Source organism: Girardinichthys multiradiatus, chromosome 21 (assembly GCF_021462225.1).
Source record: "Girardinichthys multiradiatus isolate DD_20200921_A chromosome 21, DD_fGirMul_XY1, whole genome shotgun sequence".
NCBI classification, from domain to species: domain Eukaryota; kingdom Metazoa; phylum Chordata; class Actinopteri; order Cyprinodontiformes; family Goodeidae; genus Girardinichthys; species Girardinichthys multiradiatus.
The window spans coordinates 23,067,903-23,081,590 of record NC_061813.1 but is presented as its reverse complement, the minus strand read 5'-3'; the positions used below and the strand labels follow the sequence as shown (position 1 = coordinate 23,081,590).

The following is a 13,688-nucleotide window of genomic DNA, read 5'->3' as shown; positions in this document are numbered from 1 at the left end:
GGAATTAATTTTATTTTTGTCTTGTTTTAAATCCCACTTTTATTGTCACAGCAATATTCAAGGTTTCTGCGTGTTTTTATGATATCAAGCAGCCCTAGACTAAATAAACCTAGAACAACACAGACCCAAAGGTACACCTATGAAAATGCAGCAGAGAAAACTCATATTTAATTGCATCTTCCAGCACATGGAAGGGAAGCTGTAATTGGCAGTCTCCAAACGTGTTATTCAATAAAATTTGTTATCTGTTGATGACCAGATTTTATGATCAGTGGTCATAGACAGGTGGACAGTGCCAGAGAGAACGTAGATAGTCCTCAGTTAAATCTTCCGTGCACTTCGGACATGTGTTGGTGAGAAAACCTTTTGGAACATCCTTTGTCCTATGTATTGTGTTCTATGAATGATTTTATACTGTACAAGGTGAAGGTTGGCGTTTTGGATTATTTTAAGTGTTTGTGCAAATGTTTCTCCCTTTGTTAAGATCTGTACAAATAGATAAATCAGAATCCCATTTACTGAAATGAGATTGTTAAATACACTTCTAAAAGATTCATACAAGTATTTGAGAGTAATTTTGGGAGCTGAGGTTTAAGGAAGATAATTCTCACTAAAGGAAGTTCTATGTTTATCAGAATCAGAATCAGAATCAGAAAAGCTTTATTGCCAAGTACGTTTTTGGACATACAAGGAATTTGATTAAGTTTAAATTTAGACTCGATAATAGATTTTAGTTGATTTTCAAATAAGTTATTTTATCAATGCCATATGATTCTTCCAAAATATTAAAGGGTATGGGACCTTTCCATCAAATATGTCCTCTAAATGATTTATTCATTTACTGTTAGGTCTTTTTATTTTGCAGGATGTCTGGGTTGTTCCAAATGGGTGTTCACCTGCATGGGAGAATTGAAGACCTATTTATTTTGAGATATTTCCGCCAGGCTGTCAGAGATTTACCGACAATTACGCTTTTCAAACAGCTGGGCTGTTTAGTTAAAAGGCTGATGAGTGAAATATCTGAGATACAGATTTCCCTGCATAGCATTTGTTTAATTTCTATCCATAGACTGTCTGATGGATATTTCCAAATCCATTTTGGGATTTTGATTTTTTTTTTCTAAAAAGCCTAATTTATTACAGGGTTGACATTTTAAACCTTGCATAATGGGTTAAATTTTCACTTAGCAGGATTGGATCAATTAGCAATACAATAGCCACAGTCAAAGTGTTTACCTTTACTGTACAGTTTCCAAAAATCTTCCTACTTTCCCAATTTCAGAGTGTTCCATGATGAACACAAATGGACTCCTTGAAAAGATAAACTGGAGCAAGTTTTCTGTAACAAGTTCCTCGTATCTGTTGATGTGTAACTTCTCAGTGTGACAATAATCAGGCTGCTAAAACGAGGAGTTACATGTCATCAGATACAAGGAAGCTATTTATCCTTCTTATGAATACCAGAGGTGCACCTTTAACCTGTCCTGCTGCTGAAACTATTTAATTTCCCCCTATGGAGATGTTAAACTTTATCTTATCTCTATATTGATAATTGTATGGTTGTTATGGAAGTTTACGTGCTCATTTACTCAACTGTCTAGGGGGTGGTTCCCCAAACTTTGAGCCGGTAGCGTTTTATTATTTCATTTTACGGAGAATATCTCTACTTTCTCTCCGCCATCTTCTCTGCTTAAGACGCTCTTAGGCTCACTAAGAGTCATTCTCACCACTCTTAACAGTTTTTCACCTAAGGAGCACCTTGAGGCCTATGCTTTGTGAATATCTTTTATCGAGGTAAAATTTTAAGAAAAATCTTTTTTTCTTAAGATTTTTCTTAAAATGATATCACCAGAAGTTACTTTTGGTCTTAGGATTCTTTGTGAATATGGGCCCTGATCAAGGCTTGTGAAAAAAATTGATCAGTTCCATTGAGCCGATTTCTGTGCATCTTTTGATTTTGATAACCACCAGTGATGACCCTTGTAATTAGTTTAATTTTTGTCCATATTCTCTGCTTTAGCGTAAAACAAACGAACAAGTACAGATGAGTTACCAAAAGTCCTCATTTTTCTGTACCTGAGTGTGGGATTGAATTTCATTTTGACTAGTAATCAAAAATTACCCTGGGGAAAAAAGAAAAAACAATCAACCATAAATTAAGGGGCACCTACACAATGTTTGATACAGTATATACATAGATAGATATATATATAGATAAGCAAATGAATAAACAGACCGCCACTATCTGATCAATATACTTTCAACATTTCAAGACAACGATGATCCTAAATGCCTCTTCTAGGCTGAAACTGTCTGGCCTTTTCTTCCAGCCGAACTAATCTGGGATCCTTCTGTGTATTTGTCTGGCTTTTTCACAGCCACCCTGGAAACTCTGCTAATTTATGAGTCATTTCCTAAGAAAAACATGGGTCCTCAGTGAGTTCTGATATAAGGGTTTCAACTGGTGGGACAACATGTGTAAAGTTTGATTGCTAAGAGGATGGAGGGTGTTAAAAATTGGGGGGAGAAAAAGGAACTGGGTGATATCTGACAAAGGATGAGTAGGATGTAAATAGTTTGAAACGCTGGCAACAAAAGAGGAAGTATTTGTGTAAAAGAAGTCAGACATAAGAAAGCTTGAGGCGGGCGAAAAAGATTGAAATTGAAGGCATTACAAAGCACCGTTGAGGTAGTGACTCTGATTTATAATAACTGAAAACAACCAAAATAAAACCTATTCATATTCATCTTTATGGCTTGATGGCTATTCTTCCGAATGGACCATGGATGGCTGCACAAAATTTAATCAAAATCTGTCCCAGAGTTTGAAATATTCTTGTCTGAATCCCAAATAAACCACTGCCAGACTCTGAGTACAGCTTTGATTGCCTAGCAACCATGGTTCTAGCGAGATGGAAAAGTCATTATACCTAGAAATATTCCTACAGTTTAAATCATTAATAACCATACAGAGAGATCTAAAAACATTACCATGGCCTCGTTCCACCTGTTGGAGATAAAACAGTCTGTTATGATAGGACACTATGACCTGCTATTACACCAACTGGGCTTTTTAAAGTGCTGTAAATAATTTTCTTTGCACTGTAAATAAAGGCTAAAGTAGTGCAAATTGTATGATTTGTAGTTATAAATCTGTGTCTGTCTTTCTAATGAAAGCCTCAATGGTAGAAGTTAGTTTTATTTTAAAACATATGCTTGTTGCTGTGAGTTAGCTGACAAATAACTTCAGACAAGTAAAAAATCCAACTTTGATGTGTGTTAATTACTATCCCTCAAGATAAGTCTGAGTTTTGTTTTTTTTCCTTTACAGCCGTTCATGTTCCTGTTTTCTCACAAGTTGTCCAGTTCCATCCTAAGTGTTTTCTGTCTCTTAAGGCATGCAGTCTTTCAGCTTTTTGGCATCTAAAGGCCACAAAAGTAAACATTTCCAAGGGTGGATGCCAACTTTTAATTCTCTGTTTGCCAGGAATTATGCTTGGTATATTTGATGCTGAGACATATTAACGGTCATGGCTAAATGAGTCAATATATCATCATCTTTTATATTGATTTGTCAGGTTGATATGGTTCTGTTGGTTCCAGATAACTACAGGAAATGTGTGTAATGTTTCACTGGGTTGTGGCGAGTTGGTGCTAAGTTTTCTTTGTTGTTTTTTTTTTTAACAGCCTGTATCTGATGAGCTCAACCATCGCAGTGGCCAGTTTTAACTCTTTAAACTCTTGTTTACATAGTGAGGCAGTTTTAAGGCTATAACCTAAAATTTTTTATATTTTATGGAAAATATTGTTCTGCCTATTCCTTTGTAATAAAATTCTTGGTTCTTTCCTGTATCCTGATCTTTGTCTATTAGTTTATATTTTTATTTTAGTGTCAGTCAGATCCTGTGTCCCGTTTAGATCTGCATGTGCTCAGTCCTGTTAGTTTCCTGCAGCACCTTTAGTGAAGTTCCTCACCCAGCTGGGGTGAATTTCTTGGATTAGCTTCACGTTCTCCAGTTCATCTTATGCCATTTCCTTATCTATCTTTTGTAAGTTTAACAAATCATACCTGTAATTTGAGGCTGCCATTCTCGTCTGCATTTGGGTTCGACTGCGCCAACAAAACATGACAAATACAGCATGTAATATAGCCTACAGGTTTTTAAGTGAACTGTAGCTATTTGTCATATGTTTTAAAGCCTCCAACATGTTTGTATGGGAAATGCTGAATTTGCTAAATTTCTGTTATCCATTGAGCTTTGCTGCTGAGGACTTTTTGTTTTGCTCTAAAGTTATACCTGTAATGTCATCTCTTTAAATGGCAGCCTGTAATGGAAGACATACTAATATATTTATTACAGTTTCCTTTTCAGTAGCCACTTGGTTTTCTGTGTTTGCTGTTTCAGCCAGTCAGGCCCAGGTCCAACAGTTCAAAGTCAAAACATCCCGGTTCTGGGGACTAGCTGATGATGGGACCCCAGATCAGTCTAAAAGGCCTAAACCTATAGTTTAGGCATGGACCAATACAAGGGTAATACACTATAACACTGAATAAAAACATCACTGCATCACGGTATTGCTGTATAAACAATTTCAAATAGATTGTAATAATATCAAATTTTTTTAATTTAAAAAAATCATTAGTCATAACAATGTTATCTATAATCTTTGTCGTTTTTGATATAGCTAAATAAATGTAAGCAATTTAAGTAGTTGTTAACAAGTGGCTATTAAACTGAATATTATCCCCTTTTTCTATTCTTATTTTTTCAGAGAAGAAAAGTATGACAAACCTGCCATTAGCTGGTTAATTAGAAGGGCTAATTGCTCAGGTAGCTAGCCTGCAGTTGGCTGCTTAGCTGTCATGTTATTTGTAGCTTACCAAATAGAGTTTTAAAATATAATAGCGTTACCTTAGGAATTATGGGTGGCCTTGCTTTAGTTTCATAATATTAGAGTTGGTGTATTTTCCCTGAGCAGATATATATTTTTTCCAAACCTCAAAATCTGCCTTTCATTTCAGCAATTAAAAGGTATCAAAGCTTTTTGTTCAGCAGGCTGACTAGCAGTGCACATCAACAAGTGGGAAAGTGCAGTACTGCCTTTCTTCCATGTTGCATTCAGATGAACGAAGAAATCTAAAAACACCCCAGCACCTTCTTTGGCAGCATATATAGACTTTTACCTATAATGCAATAATTTCAAACATTAGCAGTTTTGAAACTGTAACTGTTTAAAACGTTGCTATAACTTGACACCAGTAACCAGCCCATGTCAATGATGCAAAGATTATTTTAATATGTAACATTTACTGTCCCAGAATAAATGCAAAAAAATGACTGACTGCTGGAACCCTTCAAATATTCTTTGATAATTTTTAATTTTCAATATTCAGTCTATGTTCTCGTGAATGATAGAAAGCTTTACTTGTAAATTATTTTGCAGCTACTTTATTTATTCGGTCCAAATTTATAATAAAGTTACTGACATATTAATATTTGTATGAATACAACAAAACCCAGCAGTGGCTGGTAATGTAATAGAACAGTTTGTATAAATCATTCATATTTAAGCTCTTATGATTACAAATGTAATTTTTTTTTTCCATTGACGTTAATCCAGTGACCTCACAACAATTAAAGGGCTAATCTACTGAAAAGGTTTATACAGACAGTTGCTTTTTTAAATCCTGTCAGGAGCAAATTTATAAGGCAGAAACGTATTCGCTGTTATACATAGGTTTTGGTGAGAGTGGGTCTGGAATGCATAAAATTTATCTCTTCTATCATGAATAAATACCGAGACTGAATGCATCTGACAGGCAGTGAATCCAGATGTCTCTGCAAGGCTTATTTAACACATTGTTGAAGAAGCAGTAAATTCTTAAATGGGAAGAATAGAGAAAATGATTTTTTCAGATGGGAGTGGAAAGGTTTTTAAACATTACGATTCTGAGAAGCCCTCCTATCGCAGCACTTTGTTCTTTAGTCACAGCTCTGTTTAAAATCTGGAATAGCAGGTGTTTTTCATTGATGTTATTCTTAACACGGTCTTTTAGTTTACAACCTGCCTGCTACTGTCCTCCTGCTGGGAAATATTGCCTGGCATTTGTAGTTTTCTAATCTCCCCTCCTCACACTGACCTACTTCAACTGTTTGTATGTAATTATTTTTACATTGTCAAAGCTATGCATGAGTTGTACATGGCACAGGGAAATAAAATTAAGCAGTAGAACATATCTCATATGTCCTTATTCTGCTTTCCGGGGCCTAAAAGGGAAGTGCATGCCTAAAATGTGCTTTTACTCATGTAGGATTACCTTCAGACTGGCCTGCAGATCCTAAGCAAAGAGATGTTTCAAGTTAGTTTTCTGTTAAACCACATGATTTGGTTGGGCACATACGACATTAACTAATGATTAGAGGTAGAAGTGTTGTGTATAGAAGGAGCTGTTGCAGTTTCCCAGATCATCTGGCTTGAAGGAAAACATGCAGACAAGGGGTCACTGAGTTTATCATTTGGGAACATCTCATTACAGATGTTTGCTGTGATGCCACTTGACTTTTTCATGTAGTTAATCCTTTGGTAATTAGTGCTGCTTTTTCCTCAACAGAACATTATTATCCTAATGGATTTTTGTACTGCTGTTTTAAAGGTCATTTGCTTAGTTAAATTACAAGTTTACTTTTATATAAAATATCTTTGATATGCTTGTTTAAATTTGACAGCACAATGTTAGGAATTTATTAGCAATTATGAATAATCAACTTTTTCCTTCTTTTCTCACAGGACTTGAAGATGCTTTCATTACTCTATTGGACCTTTTTCATTTGGGCAACCATGATGAGATTTTATGAAATGCAAACTGAACACAGCTTTTGTTAAATGCTGTATTGCTGTATGTGCTAGAATTTGCAACCATTTCTTTCTTTTTTATTAACATTGCATTCTGGTAAATTTCTATAAATCATTCGAACCTGTGAATAAAGCCAATAATCTAAATAATATATTTATGGGTAGATTTTAACATAATCAAATTTACCAACATCTAACAAGTCAATTTAAATACTTTGTTTTGCGTCACCAACAGGTTTCAGTAACTTCAATATTTTGAAAAATCTTTTCTGCATGGGCTTTGAGCTCATTTTGAGTTGGGGAATATCGTGTGCTCACTTAGTAAAATCTCATTGTTTAATTGTAATCATTCATGTTGATGGATAATTAAAGGTGTTTCAGCTCTGAGTGAATGACATCATTTACAACCAGCCATTAGTTTTAAAGTCACAGAATAAACGTGTTGTGCATTGATGGATTATAACTTAAAGTAAGTTAGGCATGTTTAAGTTCAGTTGCTAATGTGCGATGATGTCACCCAGAGACCAGCATGGTTCCGTGTACATCTCTTCTAATGGGGTTGGGAAAAGGACCTTTTGGAGGTTGATTGATGATGTGCAGGAAAAACGAGCAGCAGATGGGCTCCTGATCTCTTGTTTTTGGTGAGCTGTTAACTTCACCAGCTGTAAAGTTTGTGCTTATAGTAGTGTGTTGAGCTTGGGGCTGTCATTAAAAGAGGTTTGTTTGAAAGATGGAGTGCTATCACTTCTGTCAGGAGATGAGGCCATAAATATTTCTGGTGACTTGTTTGTCTTCTCCAGAAACTGAACTGTACAGTGCAGTCAGATTCCGGTATTTATTCAAATTGGATAAAAAGCTTTTCTGTCTAAGGAAACCCAGCAGATTGCATCCATTCAGTGACTTACAGTGTTGTTTGTCTTTCCATATAAAGTCTATCTGATTAATAGTCTTAATTAAGCCATTTGGGACAGCTGTGCTACAGGTTGAATATATTAGTCTTGACAAGCTTTTAATTTTTCAGTCTTGTCATTGTTGTTGTCTGATTCCATTTGCATCCTTAGTGATATTTGCACCTGCCCATCTATCCTGCCACGGGTGTAACTTCGATTGACAAGTATCCTGATTGTATCAGATTGGATAAAGAATGACACAAAAGGCATTGATTCCCTGTAGGCGCTGAGAGATGAGCCCTGAGAATAATCTTTACATATCTGATTAGAGACCAGCATGAAGTCGCATGGAAGGCAAAATGTTCCAATCAGCTGTGGCAGATGGCTGCCAACCCTGAGCCTGGTTCTGCTGGAAATTATTTCCTGTTAAAGGGTAGTTTTCCTCTCCACTGTTGCTACATGCATTCTTGGTATGAGAGATTGCTGCAAAGTTAACGGCACAATGCAAGCGACCGTCCAGGGTCGCTACATGCTCATCCTGGAAGAATGAATGCTGCCAGTCACTAACCCGATGCAATCTGCTGAGTTTCCTGAGATAAAAAAAACGTTTTAAGCAATTTGAATAATAAACTTAAAATAAAATTTTTGAGGGGAAATGTTTGAAAAGAAGCTCGGCAGTAAATGTCATGAAATTAAAACAGGGTCCCGATGCCATGTTGCTGATGGCATGCAATGTTGCCTGATCCCTAACCCCTCAGACAATACATTGTCATAAGTATGGGCCTTTTAATTCAAGTTTTTTTGGTTGTTTTTTTTGTTAAGAGTAATTGCTGTAAATTGATCCATTGTCATGTGTTGTTTGACAGGGCAGGGGTCCTGATGATGGCATTAGGAGTCATTCTTTGTTTTCCCAGATGGAAACCAGGCCTAACTCTCAGGCTGATTAGGAAGGCCTCCAGAGGGACTTTAAAGAAGCCTTTTAAGGATCATATGGAAGCTGAAGAAAGGTGAATCATTTGACCTTCGAGATATTTTAGTATGAAACCATCTGTCTGGTTGGTGTAGTATTGTTAAACTAGACAAAAGAATGGCAGCGAATAAGTGGTTACTGGGCTTATTGTAGATCATTTTGTTTTTGCCTACAGCACTCGAACTTAAATTGTTCATGGCCTCAAAAGCAAAACAGCCAAACAAATGTCACAGGATCATGGCAGTTTGGTTTAAGGAAGTTAGTGATATTTTGCTTCTTGAAGTAATTTAGATATTTTAGCTGTCACAGCTGTGAGTTGCAGGTTATGTTAAAGACAGGTTGTTTTTTATATAAACATCAAAAAGGTCCTGCTTTTATTGGCCCGTTTGGAAAAATAAAATTTGCAAATGGACACCAAGTGAGTATCTATTCACCGGAAACCATTAAGAACCAAACCAGTTTTCTACTTTAATATTAATTTATGCATCAGTGATATTTGGTTAGTTTATTGAAACATGACAATCATCCTCTCTACCTGAACATAGGATTTTATTAACTGTATTGAGGTCAAACTAATTATTACTCCCTTTCTTGAAAATATTCACAGGCCTCTGTACATCACTTTTAAAAGAAATAAGTAAGATTTTTGTGGTTTACAACAAATTGTATGATAAATTCTCTTTAAAAATCGCTTAAAGATAAAGTAACTTTTGAGCTGCATTAGGGGCTGATGTCTGTGTGTGTGCTCATCATTCATCACTGTAAATAAGTAAAAACACTGTTCTGGCAAGGCCTCGATGTTTCTTCTCTCTCAGGCTTGGATATCAGCTCCCATATGGTTCCTTAATCTGTAGGTCCTGCTCAGGTCAGCTCAAGCAGAGCCAGGTAACACGAGCCAAACTCATAACTCAACCATCCACCGAAATGCATCAACAGAGAGCGAGACGGATGACTTTCATGCATTCGTCTCTTCTGAAAACAAATTCGCTGGGAGCTATTATCGTGGGGTGGCCTATCTGAAAACTATTATCTGCAAGAACAGCTGCCGCGAAGCCAAATCATCGTGGCATTTGCATCAGATGAAATACTACCTTAATTGGCGGAAAAGAACTTGAATGTGACAGTGGTCAACTCATGTGTTTCTGAGACCGCTAACCTTCCACTTAGTGTTTTGACCAAGAGTTTCATAAAGCCTTTGACTTGCCTACCTCTCTTCAAGGCAGCTGGAGATGGCTTGTAGAAAGCCATTTCAAGAAATTAGAGCACTCTCCAGAGGGTTTGATCTTTGGCCAGATAAGGAGCTGCTTCATGAGACTGGAGCCCCCCCACCCCCTCGATTCTGCGAGAACAGCCACAGCGTGTCCTGAGTGTGATAAAATACCTCTCTTGGAGTTCTCCCATCTTCTCTTGCGTGTGCTCTCTAATAATTCCCATGCTTTTATATCAGTTGACTTGACAGAGTTTGGATGTGTTGCTGCAGCTGGAAAGGTTCAGCAGCCTAGACCTGAACAGTGAGAATAAGCAATTGACCCACGATTTAGTCAAAAGTTGTCTTTTGAACTTTGCAGGAAAAAATGTCTTGATTTTTCCTTTTATCTTTAGCTAAATTTAACTGTGATTTCAATTTATTTGCCCATTTTGGTTTGTGGTTTTTGCCTTTCTCATTTATCATGAATGGAGACACATTGATCAAGCTATTGCTGCCAAATAAAATTTTCTGGTTTTCTTTTAGATCTGACCTCCTGATTATGAGTTTACAATTACTTAATTGTAATTGGTCACCATGTTATGTAAAAAGAAGAAAACAATTGCTGCTCGTTCTTGAATGTCAGGTGTTTTAACATCTCCAAAAACAAATGCATCTAAGTACATTTAATTGTTTCCTGTTTTTTTTAGACTGAAAATGGTGTGAACTCTTAGTTTAGATGCATTTAATCAATAGGAAAAATAAATGTTTCATTATTTGACATGCCAGATATCAATAACAGCAGAATAAGATCAAGGGAAATTTGTGATCTCTGGCTGACTGAAAGGTGCATCTCTAATCATAAAAGTACTTATTAAAAAACACTTATAGCATTATGCCTAAATTTGCTGGATAATAAATACTTATGAATGAGTTCACTGTATGTAAAAGGATTGTATTTAATAATTGGATTAATTTTTTTCAGGTAATTTGTTTTGTTTGATGTAGAGTAAAGGAACTGAAAACAAACATGTACCACACTTTATAGATTTTTATTTGTAAAAAAAGAAAAAACTTTGTGTTGGGGTATCACATTAAAATTTTTCTTACATCTTGTCACTTCTCAATCCAAGACCTATGTACTTTACTGGGAATTAAAGTGGTATGAATAATTTTGCAAGGCACTATAAATTTTTTTTTTTCCTTTCAGTCTCGCTCTGGACACCGTAAAATACCTCTTAGGATAAACTTGTTGCACACAGGGTGCGCTTTCACCAACACATAAACCACAAATGCCAGCGTCTGGTGTGAGAGCAGGCTTTTGTTCAGAAAAGTGCTTCACTTTTCAATATTTTCAGCATTTTCACAGCTGCTTTTTGAGTTGATGTCTAAATAAGTGGAGGGAACGAGGACTGAAAGTTTTCTGAAAGTTATTGAAGTTGATGCTTATTGAAAAGTACAGAGATTTTCCGCTTTTCTACTAACCCTCAAAGGATTCCAGTAATCTTAATAAAACCAATTTTCAAATAAAGACGTCTTTTAGTCCCAGATTGTATTAAGGAAGGAACATTTAGGATGTAGCTGCCTGAAGGACTGGACTTTGAATTAGCCTCTGCTTATTTTTCTGCTTGACAGATCAGAGCAACTGTGCTGGAATCTAAAGGAAAGTACCCTGTCGTTTCAGGTAAATTGTTACTGAGGACGGAACTGAGACATTTAGAAAAGGTAATGCGGCTACTGCTGATTTGAGGGGGCCATCTGGATAGTGTGCCCTCCTTTTAAATCCTTCAAAATATAGTGTTTAAACAGTGAGAGCAAAGGGTGCACTTGCAAGAAGATTTGTGCCAGTAGTTTAGTGTCACTCATCAAATAATTCTACTGCACTTTAGAGAATGTGCTTCTGAGTCATGGTTTGGTGCTGGTAAGGTGTTGACTGAAGCTATACAGGCATTTCTGACCAGTCTCCACCTCTGTAGAAGGAATGTGAGTGTGGAAGAAGTAAAGAGAATTGTTTGGACTCTGTAAAACCTAAATGGCACCTGGTGGAGTTCATCTTCCCCATGGGAACAGTGGGTATTGAGGGATGAGACACGGCCAATTTAGCTAAGTGAAATTCACTTCCCCACCGTGGGCCTCGTGTTCTCTCTTAAGAAGGGCAATGTGCGAGAAAGGGTGGGGGGAGGTTTGACAGCACTTGCATTTCATTTTTCAATACCCCCTAGCGGTTTCAAAACAAGCACTGGGGTTAAAACAAAATCACGGAGAGCTGTTAGACCACAACTAGTGCCCAGTGAAATCTGCTTCTCATTTGAAGAGATTCTAGATGAGAGAGAGGGATTACTAGGAAGACTGCATGAGCTGCTATCGATTAAGTCCCACTAATATTATAAATGCTGCCAGGCAGACCCCCAGAGTAACAAGTTGTAAATAAAACAAAAAACAAGGTAAAATGTCAGATGTGTAAGTATTTCATGAATCTTGTAGCTGGCCCTCATCTTTGATCAGCATATGGGTTTGTTTTTGGACAGTATGCTAATAGGATCGGCTTTTACTGTTATAACTTATATTTACCATCTTTGCAAGTATGTTCATATCAGGAGAACTATCTTAGATTTTGTTACGTTACAGCCAAACACTAATTTTTAGAGATTAAATGTGATAAGACCAAATCAACAACAATGTAGAACATGATCTGTTTGCTTTTATTTAAAACAGAAAAGGCACAACACTTAAATTGCTGCTGTTAAAATAATGGTCTTGACAGATATGTCTGAAATGTATTCCTTCTTTCCATACATACACACATGTGAAGAGCAAGAGAACAGTTAAGCCTTAACAATTTAAAATCTGTTGATTCTTGCACTATTGATTGTGATTTTCAGATCAGTTTTTCTCAAGATTATAGAAACATCAAGATCAATTTAAAGTTTGCAGCTGCAATAGGTGGTGTTCTAAAAGATTTATTTTGTTTGTAAATGTACACCTAGGTGAAAACAAAAGCAAAATGTGGAATAAACAACCGCTAATTTAGCGGCACTGGGGGTCTAATACAGTGCCTTATTAGCATGGCTAGCTAGCTGGCAGTCTGCTGCTTATCACAGCTGTCTCTAGCCTTTAAGCATGCCAAGTTGACTTTCAAAAAAGCATCACCATAATAACAGCAATGGGCAGTACTACATTGGTACCATATCATTCATTTCAAACAGCTTGCAGTCACCAGAAGTGCACAGAAACAGGTAAGAAAGGGAAGACCACCAAAGGTGAATAAAGTACTTAAGTGCTAAGTAACTGTTTGATCATAAAATCTGGTTTAATTTGTAAAAAACAATGCAATAGAATAGAAATATCCTTTACTGGCCTGTAGTGGTTCAGGTGTATCAGCAGCAAAGTGAAAGGCAAATGAAAGTATGCAGGTACTCACAACGGTAAAAAATATAAAAACGATAAAATAGAATGTAAGGTAAGGGGAAAGTTTGCAACAAAAGAAAAACAAATACTGTACAGTTATAAAATAATCAGACAAATGTAAATATGTGCAAATTCTGGTATTTTAAAGACTAAAATAAAGTAAACGTAAAGTTAAAAAAAAGGAACATTAAAGCAAAATGGCTAATTGAAGCAAAGAAACACACATTTCCTGATGTAATCTTGCTTATAACATAAAGCTTTTGAAACCAGCAGTACTTACAGTAGGTAATTTCTGTTACAATAGTGCAAAGGTTATGTTTTGTATATGTGGTCCTTCCACTTGTAGACTCCAAGTCACTTTTCCACTCTCACCCATAAA

At 36.4% G+C, this 13,688-nt stretch overlaps 1 protein-coding gene across 4 annotated transcripts in view; it reads left to right on the top strand.

Annotated features, from left to right (window-relative positions):
* sulf1 (sulfatase 1) overlaps positions 1–13,688 on the top strand; it is a 109,879-nt gene that overhangs the window by 21,839 nt on the left and 74,352 nt on the right. Inside the window, exon 3 of one of the 4 annotated variants that reach the window (XM_047349752.1) lies at positions 8,612–8,752. The exons of the other annotated variants lie outside the window; for them this stretch is intronic. The gene's annotated coding sequence lies outside the window, so the exon portion shown is untranslated. The remainder of the gene's footprint in view (positions 1–8,611; positions 8,753–13,688) is intronic. 4 annotated transcript variants of the gene reach the window in all.